Here is a 12543-nt window from a genome sequence, read left to right as displayed (position 1 = left end):
GCAAAAAAAAAAAAAAAATCTGACAGGGGTTATAACCCTCCCTTGTTCTATCCAAAATGGAAAAAAATGGAAAATTGTATCAAATACTTACCGTAATTTTCCTTTCCTGACGCCAATACATGGCAGCATACATATGATATAGCTCCGCCCCTATATCCACCCACAGGACCTGTTTAGCTCTATAAAAGTCTGACTGAGAGCTACCTCCCCCATTCTCTGTATAAAGCACAAAGATCAGAGGGAGGGTTTGTATGCTGCCATATATTGGCGTCAGGAAAGGAAAATTACAGTAAGTATTTGATACAATTTTTCATTTTCCTGGCGCCAAACATGGCAGCATACATATGATACATAATGAGCTTTTGAGAGGGAGGGTTTAATGCTACAAACTTTCACAGCGTGCGGTGATCACCGAGTCCCGGTCCCGACCCCTTACCACATGATCAGCTGTCAGCCAGTGACAGCTGATCACATGATGTAAACAAAAGCTCAGTAATCGTTTTTTTTTTTCTCCGTGAGGAGAAAAAAAAGCCGATCACCGTCTTATCTACAAGGGACATCGGTCCCGAAGAGGAAGAGGCAATTATGCCTCATCTGTGCTCACCAGTACCCCCTGCCAACGCCATCTGCCATTGCCACCTGCCAGTGCTCACCAGCGCCACCTATCAATGCCCATGAGTGCCACCTATCAATGCCCACAACTGCCACCTATCAATGCCCACCAGTGGTGCCAATCAGTGCCACCTAGCAGTGCTGCCTATCAGTGTAACCGATCAGTGCCCATTATTGCCACCCATCAGTGCCCATCACTGCCACCCATCAATGCCCACCAGTGGTGCCAAACAGTGCCCATCAGTGCCGCCTCAGCAGCGTACATCAATGAAGGAGAAAAATTACCTATTTGCAAAATTGTATAACAAAATATAAAAAAAAAAAAAAAATAAAAAAATATTTTAAATTAGGTCTTTTTAAATTTTTTAAACAAAAAATAAAAACCCAGAGGTGATCAAATACCACCAAACGAAAACTTTATTTGTGGGAAAAAAATTATAAAAATTTCATTTGGGTACAGTGTAGCATGACCGCGCAATTGTCATTCAAAGTGCATCAGCGCTGAAAGCTGAAAATTGGTCTGGACAGGAGGGGGGTTTAAGTGCCCAGTAAGCAAGTGGTTAAATGGGGGGAGGTAGCTCTCAGTCAGACTTTTATAGAGCTAAACAGGTCCTGTGGGTGGATATAGGGGCGGAGCTATATCATATGTATGCTGCCACGTTTGGCGCCAGGAAAAAGTTTTGCCTATAGTTCTACTTGAAGTTTCCCTATGCAACACTTCAAATAAAAGTTGGGCCATAAGTTTAAATGACTAGAAATAAAACCTATGTGCCTCACGTCCAAAGTAAAAAAAAAAAAAAAAAAAAAACACCAAAAGAACACCATTATCGTTTGAAAGGAAATCATGGATTTTCATGAATGTTTCGTGACCCAGGACATTGGGGTTGGTTTACTAAAACTGGAGAGTGCAAAATCTGGTGCAGCTGTGCATGGTAGCCAATCAGCTTCCAAGTTTTAGCCCATGTTCACACTGAAAGCTGATTGGCTACCTTTCAGAGCTGCACCAGATTTTTTACTCTCCAGTGTTAGTGAATCAACCCAAAATATCCATGCAGCATCTTGCCCAATAGATGTCTATAGGACTGACAGCACGGGGATGCGTTTACCAACTGTGCATCCCCATGGAGGCAAAATATGGCCCTGCAATATTCACCCATATTAACCAGGCCTTAGCTGGAGTTTGGCTTCAATTTTTTAGTGTATTGATAAATCTGCTAGTACATAATACTCCCCTCCTCCCTGATTAACTGCTTAGGGACAGCCCCACGTACGTATACTGCGGCAGGGCAGCCCTTAAAGCGGAGTTCCACCCATAAAATAAACTGCAGAAATTAACAGCATTATGCATCAGGAAAAACATTTGGATATTTTTTTTTTACTGACCCCTTCAGCACTGTTGCTATGGGGTCCTTTGTATTCTGTCACTTCCTCTCCCCGGCGCCTGACATCATTTCCCTTGTCGCCTGTGCTTGCTAATGCTCCTGGGAGATGCTTGTCATCATTTCCCAGGACAGTCAGTGGGCAGCGCCGAGGGCTTCGTTGCCATCACAACGGGGCGGGCACTTCCGATGATGCCGCTCGTTGTGATGGCAACGGCAGAAGTGTACGGCACTGGGAGCCGTACTTCCTGCGCATGCGTGAGAACGGGAGGTGCATGCTGCTCCCGATCCCAGAAAATAGTACTTGTGGGCTTCACATGCCTACAAGCAAAATGGAAAATGCCAGGAGACAATAATAAAAGATATCTTTTGATTGCAAATCGGCAATTGAGCAGAGATAGATTATAAAAATGTCAGTTATATATATGAGTTCTAATCCAAAGATATATTAATCTTTAAAAAAAAAAAATTGTATACAGTTGGAACGCCGCTTCAAGCGCAAAATCACATACCTGTATGTGATTTTTTTTCTTTGGGTCTGGGGCAGGCGTGCGTTTCTCCCACCAGCTCGCTCCTGCTAGTATTGGACACAGTGGGAGCCAATCATGTCCGCCCGGAACCTGCCGATCGTTCTTAGAGAGGCAGAGCGGCGGATCGCCGTTTTTCAAGTAAGGAAGATAGAGATCTTGTGTTTCTGCTAAGCAGGAACATGATCTCTGTCTTCCTACAGTTAAACCATCCCCCACACAGAAAGAAATCACTCCCAGAGAACAGTTAACCATTTGATCGCCCCTGATGTTAACCCCTTCCCTGCCAGTGTCATTAGTACAGTGACAGTGTATTTTTTTAGCACTTATCACAGTATTGGTGTCTCTTAGTGTCAGCTTTGTCCACTGCAATGTCGCAGCCCCACTAAAAATCCCTGATCGCCGCCATTACTAGTAAAAAAAAAAAATTTTAAATAAAAATGTCCCATAGTTTTTAGATGCTAAAACTTTTGTGCAAACCAATCAATATACGCTTACTGGGATTTATTTATTTATTTTTTTACCAAAAATATGTAGCAGAATACATATTGACCTAAATTGATGAAGAAATTTGATTTTACATTTTGTTATTGGATGTGTTTTATAGCAGAAAGTAAAAAATATTGTTTCTTTTTTTTCAAAATTGTCAGTCTTTTTTTGTTTATGGCGCAAACAATAAAAACTCCAAAGGTGATCAAATACCACCAAAAGAAAGCTCTATTTGTGGGAAAAAAAGGACATCAATTTTATTTGGGTGCAACGTCACACGACTGCGCAATTTTTAGTTAAAGCAACGCAGTGCCGTATCACAAAAAATGGCCTGGTCAGGAAGGGGGGTGGACAATGCTGCTGTCCTAAGGTGTCTCAGTTGCTCCTTCAAAGTGTAGGCACCTTAATTAGGGTTGCCACCTGTCCGGGACTCACCCTGACAGCACAGGTCTTGAATCATGTGCCCAGGTTTTGTACTGCCTGTAACCTGGGCACATGATTCAGTCCAGACCAGGGACAGACAATTCAGCACACCGGCCACTGGAGACAGCAGCAGCGGCATTGCTTATAAATAAGCACTGAAACTCCTTTCTGTCTCCTCCCCCCCCTTAGTCTCCTGCAGGGTCTCTCTGACTCAACCCCCCCCCAATCGCCAGTGCGGTGTGCTGAGAAGACCGGGAGGCAGAGCTCACTGTAGCTTCTGTTGGGCTGGCTGTTGGGCTGGCTGCTGCTCAAACACTACAAGCAGGGAGAGGTGAGCTGAGTTTTTTCTGAGAGAAGTCTCCATGGGTGGAAAGTTGCAAACTTTCAGGAGGATGTGTTCTTTAGATGATGCAGTGAAGGGAGGTTAAAACCCTTTCATGACTAAGTCTATTTTTGAAATTTGGTGTTTACAAGTTAAAATCCGTATTTTTTGCTAGAAAATTACTTAGAGTTCCCAAACATTATATATATTTTTTTAGCAGAGAATCTAGAGAATAAAATGGAGATTGTTGCAATAGTTTATATCACACGGTATTTGTGCAGCGGTGTTTTAAACACAATTTTTTGGAAAAGGGACACTTTCATGAATTTTAAAAAATCCAAACAGTAAAGTTACCCCAATTTTTTTGTATAATGTGAAAGATGATGTTACGCCGAGTAAATAGATACCAAACATGTCACCCTTTATAATTGCATGCACTCGTGGAATGGCGACAAACTACGGTACCTATGAATTTCCATAGGCGACGCTTTAATTTTTTTTTTACGGTTACCAGGTTAGAGTTACAGAGGAGGTCTAGGGCTAGAATTACTGCTCTCGCTCTGACGATCGCGGCGATACCTCACATGTGTGATTTAAACACCGTTTACATATGCGGGCGCGACTTCCGTATGCGTGTTCTTCGTTGCACGAGCTCGCGGGGACGGGGGCGCTTTAAAAAATTTTTTTTTTTTTATTTATTTTTTTACTTTATAAATTGTGTTTAAAAAAAAAAATATTTTTTTATTTTACTTTTATTGCTGTCACAAGGAATGTAAACAGTCTAAAAGACCCCCGATCCCTCCTTTGCACTTTAAAGTATTCAGATCGCCGAAAACGAATACTGTATTTTTTTAAAAATTTGGCGCCATTGACAGCCGAGTAAACGGGAAGTGACGTCAGGACGTCGCTTCCGCGTTTACAATGAGAAGGCTGGAACGAAGCCACCCACAGCTTTGTTCCAGCCCGCCCCCAGCCGCCGAAGGCACACGATTGGACACCGGGCCTCCCGATTGCACGGGAGGCCCGGTAAGAGTGGCGGCGGGAGGGGGGGGGTGTCCCCTCCCGCTCCTCCGGTATAACAGCCGAGCGGCTTTTAGCCGCATCGGTTGTTATACTCGGGTAGCCGATCGCCCGCTGTGAACAACGGTACCGGGATGATGCCTGCAGCTGCGGGCATCATCCCGGTATAACCCCGGAAAGCCGAGTACGCATATCTGCGTACGGTCGGCGGGAAGGGGTTAAGAATTGGAGGAGATAGTGAGTGTATATGTGGGAGGGGGGAGTCTGCAGCCCATCATATTTGGCAGATTACTCCTAAGCAGCACACATGTCTGTCTATGCAAACATCCCCAATTGTTCAGACCAGATAATGTGAAGTAATTAATGACCATTCATGTAACCCTGTATATATGTGATGAGTTTACACCTCTGATTGTACAGACACAGAGCTTGGATAACACAGGGTTATATGAATGGTCATCAATTATTTTCACATCATCTGTACATACAGAGTGCTAGTGGCTGGATTATATAGATCTGTACTTACAGTTTATAAGACCCCTTTCACACTGGGGCGCTTTGCAGGTGCTACAGCGCCTGCAAAGCCCCCTGAAAGAGAGCCGCTCCTGTCTCTCCAATGTGAAAGCCCGAGGGCTTTCACACTGGAGCGTTGCGCTGGCAGGACGCTAAAAAAAGTCCTGCTAGCAGCATCTTTGGAGCGGTAAAGGAGCGATGTGTATAACGCTCCTACACCGCTCCTGCCCATTGGAATCAATGGGCAGCGTGGCTATACCGCTGGCAAAGCGCTGCCGTAGCAGCGCTTTACGGGTGGTTTTAACCCTTTCTCGGCTGGTTTTAACCCTTTCTCGGCCGCTAGTGGGGGGCAAAAGCGCCCCCGCTAGTGGCCGAATAGTGCTGCGAAATTGACGGTAAAGCACCGCTGAAAATAGCGGCGCTTTACCGCAGACGCACCCACCGCCCCAGTGTGAAAGGGGCCTAACAGATTTTTTTCATCTAGTAGTACTGTTGTGTGATTAAGACCCCTTTCACACTGGAGGCTTTTTTCAGGTGTTTTAGCATTAAAAATAGCGCCTGTAAAGCGTCTCTCAATGCTCCCCAGTGTGAAAGCCTGAGTGCTTTCACACTGGGGCGGTGCACTTGCAAGCAGTCCTGCAAGCAGCGACTTTGGGGCAGTGCGGGAGCGGAGTACAAAGCACTCCCAGACCACCCCTGCCCATTGAAATGAATAGGCACCGATGCCGAAACACCTGAAAAGCGCTTCAGCAGCGGTGCTAAACGGGCGCTATTAGCGCTTTATTCGGCCGCTAGCAGCTGAAAAGCGCAGCTAAAACATTGCTAAAACTAGCGGCAGGCGGCTCAGAGTGAAAGGGCTCTTATTGTTTTATATATTAGTGGATGAGCACAAGAACTTTTTTTTTGATTACTGACATCACTATCTGACCACTTCTCTGCCTCCAATGCCCCCCCAGCTTGCATCACCCCCAGACCACTTCATACGTCCAGCTGACAGGCATCACTCCGAGTTGCTTCTTACCCCCCAGCTGAGGGACATCATTCCATACACTGCAAGAAATCCCTCCTCATTCTGCCACCATCATACCCTCCGTACTCCTCTCCTGTACATACTGCTCACATCATACCCTCCACACTCCTCTCCTATACATACTGCCCCCATCATCCCCTCTACACTCCTCCCCTATACATACTGCCCCCATCATCCCCTCTACACTCCTCCCCTATACATACTGCCCCCATCATCCCCTCCACACTCCTATCCTATACATACTGCCCCCATCATACCCTCCGCACTCTTCCCCTATACATACTGCCCCCATCATACCCTCCACACTCCTCCCCTATACATACTGCCCCCATCATACCCTTCACACTCCTCCCCTATACATACTGCCCCCATCATATCCTCCACACTCCTCCCCTATACATACTGCCCCCATCATTCCCTCCACACTCCTCCCCTATACATACTGCCCCCATCATTCCCTCCACACTCCTCTCCTATACATACTGCCCCCATCATCCCCTCCCCTATACATACTGCCCCCATCATCCCCTCCACACTCCTCCCCTATACATACTGCCCCCATCATCCCGTCCACACTCCTCCCCTATATATACTTCCCCCATCATACCCTCCGCACTCCTCTCCTGTACATACTGCCCCATTGTACCCGCCGCACTCTTCTCTTGTACATACTGCCCCATCACACTCCTCTCCTGTACATACTGCCCCCATCATACCCTCCGCACTCCTCTCCTGTACATACTGCCCCATCATACCCTCCGCACTCCTCTCCTGTACATACTGCCCCATCATACCCTCCGCACTCCTCTCCTGTACATACTGCCCCATCATACCCTGCACACTCCTCTCCTGTACATACAGCCCCATCATACCCGCTGCACTCCTCTCCTGTACATACTGCCCCATTACACCCTCCGCACTCCTCTCCTGTACATACTGCCCCCATCATACCCTCCACACTCCTCTCCTGTACATACTGCCCCTATCATACTCACCACACTCCTCTCCTGCAGGTTTAGATGTAAAGGGGAACAAACCCTGTGCATTCAGATGTAAAGGTGAACTCTGTGGAGTCAGATCTAAAGTGGAACTCTGTTGAATCTGATGTAAAGGGGGACTCTTGTGATTAACTTCACATGATTAGAAATGTTATTTAATCACAAAATATATTGTAATGGAAATTTGTAAGTTCTGTATATAATTGTATTGTATTTTGTATGTATTGCAAATTGCCCTCACTGTGCAACAGCACTAATAATGTTTTCAGTAAATGTTTACATTCTTTCGAGTCCTGATTAGAATAAGCCTGCCTATGTAACGCCCCTTGTTACGATAATCCTACAATTGTAATATTAATGTGATACCTACGTAATCATGTGCATAAAAACCTTCAATTGCGTCATAATAAAGCAGAACAGTAATTTGGAAAGATGCGGAGCATATCTTTTGTGTCTGTTCCCTACTGCAGTAGTTATTATTAATTTGGAACCACTAATCAATATGAGGATAGGAGTTGCCTATCATCAATTTAACCGAGTCAGCATGGCGAGCCAGCCAGGAGGGGATTCCAGGTGACCCTGAGTATCCGAAACGAGGAGCTTGAGACGATCCGGGAATTTCTGATAATCAGCCGGCTGAGGTAAGCCTTTTGCTTACATTTGAGTTATCAGACTTCCTTGATCGGTAAGGCATTTTCGGGACAAAGGGTACCTATTTTACTCCCCTTAATCGAACTGTATTGATTGGTGGTTATATGTTATGTTGTCCCTGTCTATTGTCCATTGGAGTGTTATAGATAAGAAAGGGAAGAATAGTGCTGTTCACAGGTATATGTAGTAAATCTGCTAGATAAAGTAGTTTAGAGGCAAGAGGTAATAGGCACACGTAGAGAAGAGAGAAGACTGGCCAGTCATTATGGGCATTGAATTAAGTAAGGGAATGAAGGGTAAGAGACCCTCAAAAAATGCCCAGCGCAAGAGGAGCGCTATATATGAACCAAAGGTGCGGTTCCGCCTATACTGAACCCATAGATTAATGGTTAGAGTGGACAGGGATCCACAATGGGTAACTGGGTTACCAAAGGTCATAAGGACTAAGAATCATGCAGAGTAAACAACTAGAGAAACAGCTATCTATGTGAGCAGGATGGATCAAGGGTGACATTAACACTAGACAGAAAGGGACATTTTCATGTTAAGTTGTGGGATGAATTTGGGGTCAGGCACTACAACTAGTAAAATCAGAAACAGAGAAATGAGAGGTAAAACAGATTACTTTATATGTTGTCAGAGAGAGAAGATGGGATGAGCACTCTGGCTGCCCGTCTGATCATAGAAGCTAGATATAAAAGATATCTGAACAAAATAAAGAAAGTAGAATTTAGACAGGAAAATATTAATGAGAGTTAAAAGAAAGTGAGAGAGAGATTGGTGTATGTGTGTGCGATGCTGGGACCTTTAGTTCTATTGCTTGTGTGTGTCACGTACGCAGATGTGACCCCCTCCTTTGTGCTCTTCTGAAAGAATGTCCCTGAGAGGTCAGTGATAAGCTGGAAGGACACCATGCCAATTCCAGTTTTTTAGACAAAACATGTGCCGTGTTAACGAATCTAATGGTAAACAATGTGATCACAATTATTTTGAATCTGTTTTCCAAACATGGTAAAATGAAGGTTACATTTAACCGTGTATTACACAAATTGAATATCCTTTGATAGTGGAAACAGTGCATTTAAAAAAAGGGAAATTAAGTAAAATTAAGTAATAATGAGTATTAATTTTTAATATGAGTTTAACAATTTTATTAATAATACAGATATATTGAAACTGGTTTAGACAACCTTTGGTTGGAAATGAAATTCAGGTTAATGGGGAAATTTGTAATGAATGAGATTAGTTTAGATTAAGATAACAATTTTGTAATTTTACATTTATACAATAAGCCCTTTTTGAGAGAAAAAAAGATTAAGATGAGGTTGTTATTTTGAATAAAGCTGCCATAATATTTAACAAAGCCAATATGGATGGAATACATAAGAAGTTCTTCTACAAAAATGAAATTTTAAGGTTTTTGATAATAACTTGATGTGCGGTCCATGATGTGAGAGTAATAATAAGTGGAATTTGGATGTGACAGACCCATCACATCGAGTCCACACACCCTGTTAGGATAGATACCACCTGCAGCCAGTTGTTTTATAGTTTTTGATGCTTTCTGGTCCATCATACAGATTGTTGATCCTTTTGTTTTATTTATTTTTATTTTTGAAATCCAAAGCAGAATGTGTGGATTGTGAAATGATGTGCCCCTTTTCCTTGTAAGTACAGTGGTATAAGCAGAAGAATGTTTTGGATTTATGGGCATCTCTGCATGACCGCAGGGTATTGTTATCATTTATTATAATATTGCCAGGAAGAAGTTGTCTTTTGAAACATGAAACTGGAGTTCTTAAACAAACAGCATGGTAGAAAACAAGCCATTGTAATATATTTATGGAAGCTGGACCCAGTAATGAAGGGTTTACCCCGATATATCAGAGCTGTAGCTTTTATGCAAAAGGTGCTTTTAGACAAAGTTAGATATTTGTTTTGGTCAAACATTTAATTTTTAATGGTCCGACATTCTGTGCAGCAAATATACAGCTAACTAAATGTTTGCCTAATGAAAGGTTTAAAATATGAGTTTGTTTATGTACAAATCTAAGAATGAAAAATGTGTACATTTGAATCCAGCCACCATATTGCTTCTATTGGAGGAGGCTGGAGACAAAGGAAGACATGTGTGTTAAATTGATGTGGGAATCAGCTGCTGTGAGCCCAGTGCAGGACACACTCCCTGAAGACCCAGATATTACATTTTTTGTAGATTTGAGTATGCAGTTTATCACCCAGAAGGATACTCTGTATTCAAAGTCATTGGATCCTTTTTCCCTAGCTCAAGAAGCAGAGCTCCATGTTTTAGCAAAGCCTGTGAGCTATAAAAAGAGTGTATATTTATATAGATAGTCGGGATATAGAGAGCTTTTGGTTCCATTTAAAGGGCCAGAAGTTTGTTTTTACTTCGGCAGGTAAACCAACCAAGCATGCCAAGTTAATTTGATCGGCTGTTTTCAGCCTTCCAGGTTCTTGCTGAGGTAGCCATATTAACTTTCACACATGGAAGCAGACCAGGTGACTAAGGATGCTGCATTTACAGCCCCGGACACTTGATGGGTCTGTGCAGATTCCACCCTAGTTCTAGCCCAGTATAGCTGGGATTAATTCAACTTTAAGGACCCCAGAACGAGAAGAACAAGTGGTCCACAGGGGGCAACTTCTTATGAAACAGGACTTTGGAAAAGGTGATCATTTATGTCTGCCAGCTACTCTTTTCCCTCCAGCTTGACACATGGACCGTGTCATCAGTCACAAGAAGTTATGGCTGCCTTAGTAAATGAGCGTGGGATAGAGCCAGGGTTCCCCACAGTTGTTTTTATAACATACCATTTCTTGTTTTACCTGATACCAAAGGTGTTACCAAAAGCTGAACATCCCTTCCAGAGATTACAAAAAGATATATCCAGATGCCCAAGTTAGGATCTTACGAGTATGCATTTTGTCTGTATGGACATGTTTTTTGGATGTCCAGTGGCAAATGCTACTGCAAAGGCCACAGTAAAAAGTGTTATCAGAAGTAGTTTGTAAGTACAGAGTGCCAGAAAGTACAGAGAGTAACAGAGGAAATAATTTTTTATAGGAGAGTCCTTAACCACTTGAGCCCCGGACCATTATGCTGCCTAAGGACCAGAGGTCTTTTTCCAATTTGGCATTGCGTCGCTTTAACTGCTAATTGTGCGGTCATGCAATGCTGTACCCAAACGAAATTTGCGTCCTTTTCTTCCCACAAATAGAGCTTTCTTTTGATGGTATTTGATCACCTCTGCAGTTTTTATTTTTTGCGCTATAAACGGAAAAAGACCGAAAATTTTGAAAAAAAAATGATATTTTCTACTTTTTGTTATAAAAAAAAATCCAATAAACTAAATTTTAGTCATACATTTAGGCCAAAATGTATTCGGCCACATGTCTTTGGTAAAAAAAATGTCAATAAGCATATATTTATTGGTTTGCGCAAAAGTTATAGCGTCTACAAACTAGGGTACATTTTCTGTAATTTACACAGCTTTTAGTTTATGACTGCCTATGTCATTTCTTGAGGTGCTAAAATGGCAGGGCAGTACAATACCCCCCCAAATGACCCCATTTTGGAAAGTAGACACCCCAAGGAAATTGCTGAGAGGCATGTTGAACCCATTGAATATTTATTTTTTTTGTCTCAAGTGATTGAATAATGACAAAAAAAAAAAAAATATTTACAAAAAGTTGTCACTAAATGATATATTGCTCACACAGGCCATGGGCCTATGTGGAATTGCACCCCAAAATACATTCAGCTGCTTCTCCTGAGTATGGGGATACCACATGTGTGGGACTTTTTGGGAGCTTAGCCGCGTACGGGGCCCCGAAAACCAAGCACCGCCTTCAGGATTTCTAAGGGTGTAAATTTTTGATTTCACTCTTCACTGCCTATCACAGTTTCGGAGGCCATGGAATGCCCAGGTGGCACAAACCCCCCCCAAATGACCCCATTTTGGAAAGTAGACACCCCAAGCTATTTGCTGAGAGGCATATTGAGTCCATGGAATATTTTATATTTTGACACAAGTTGCAGGAAAGTGACACTTTTTTTTTTTTTTGCACAAAGTTGTCACTAAATGATATATTGCTCACACAGGCCATGGGCATATGTGGAATTGCACCCCAAAATACATTTAGCTGCTTCTCCTGAGTATGGGGATACCACATGTGTGGGACTTTTTGGGAGCCTAGCCGCGTACGGGGCCCCGAAAACCAAGCACCGCCTTCAGGATTTCTAAGGGTGAAAATTTTTGATTTCACTCTTCACTGCCTATCACAGTTTCGGAGGCCATGGAATGCCCAGGTGGCACAAAACCCCCCCCAAATGACCCCATTTTGGAAAGTAGACACCCCAAGCTATTTGCTGAGAGGCATGGTGAGTATTTTGCAGCTCTCATTTGTTTTTGAAAATGAAGAAAGACAAGAAAAAACTTTTTTTTTTTTTTTTTTTTTCAAATTTCAAAACTTTGTGACAAAAAGTGAGGTCTGCAAAATACTCACTATACCTCTCAGCAAATAGCTTTGGGTGTCTACTTGCCAAAATGGGGTCATT

The sequence above is a fragment of the Aquarana catesbeiana genome, linkage group LG05 (genome assembly GCF_042186555.1).
Source record: "Aquarana catesbeiana isolate 2022-GZ linkage group LG05, ASM4218655v1, whole genome shotgun sequence".
Classification (NCBI taxonomy): domain Eukaryota; kingdom Metazoa; phylum Chordata; class Amphibia; order Anura; family Ranidae; genus Aquarana; species Aquarana catesbeiana.
Note: the sequence above shows the minus strand (reverse complement) of the source record.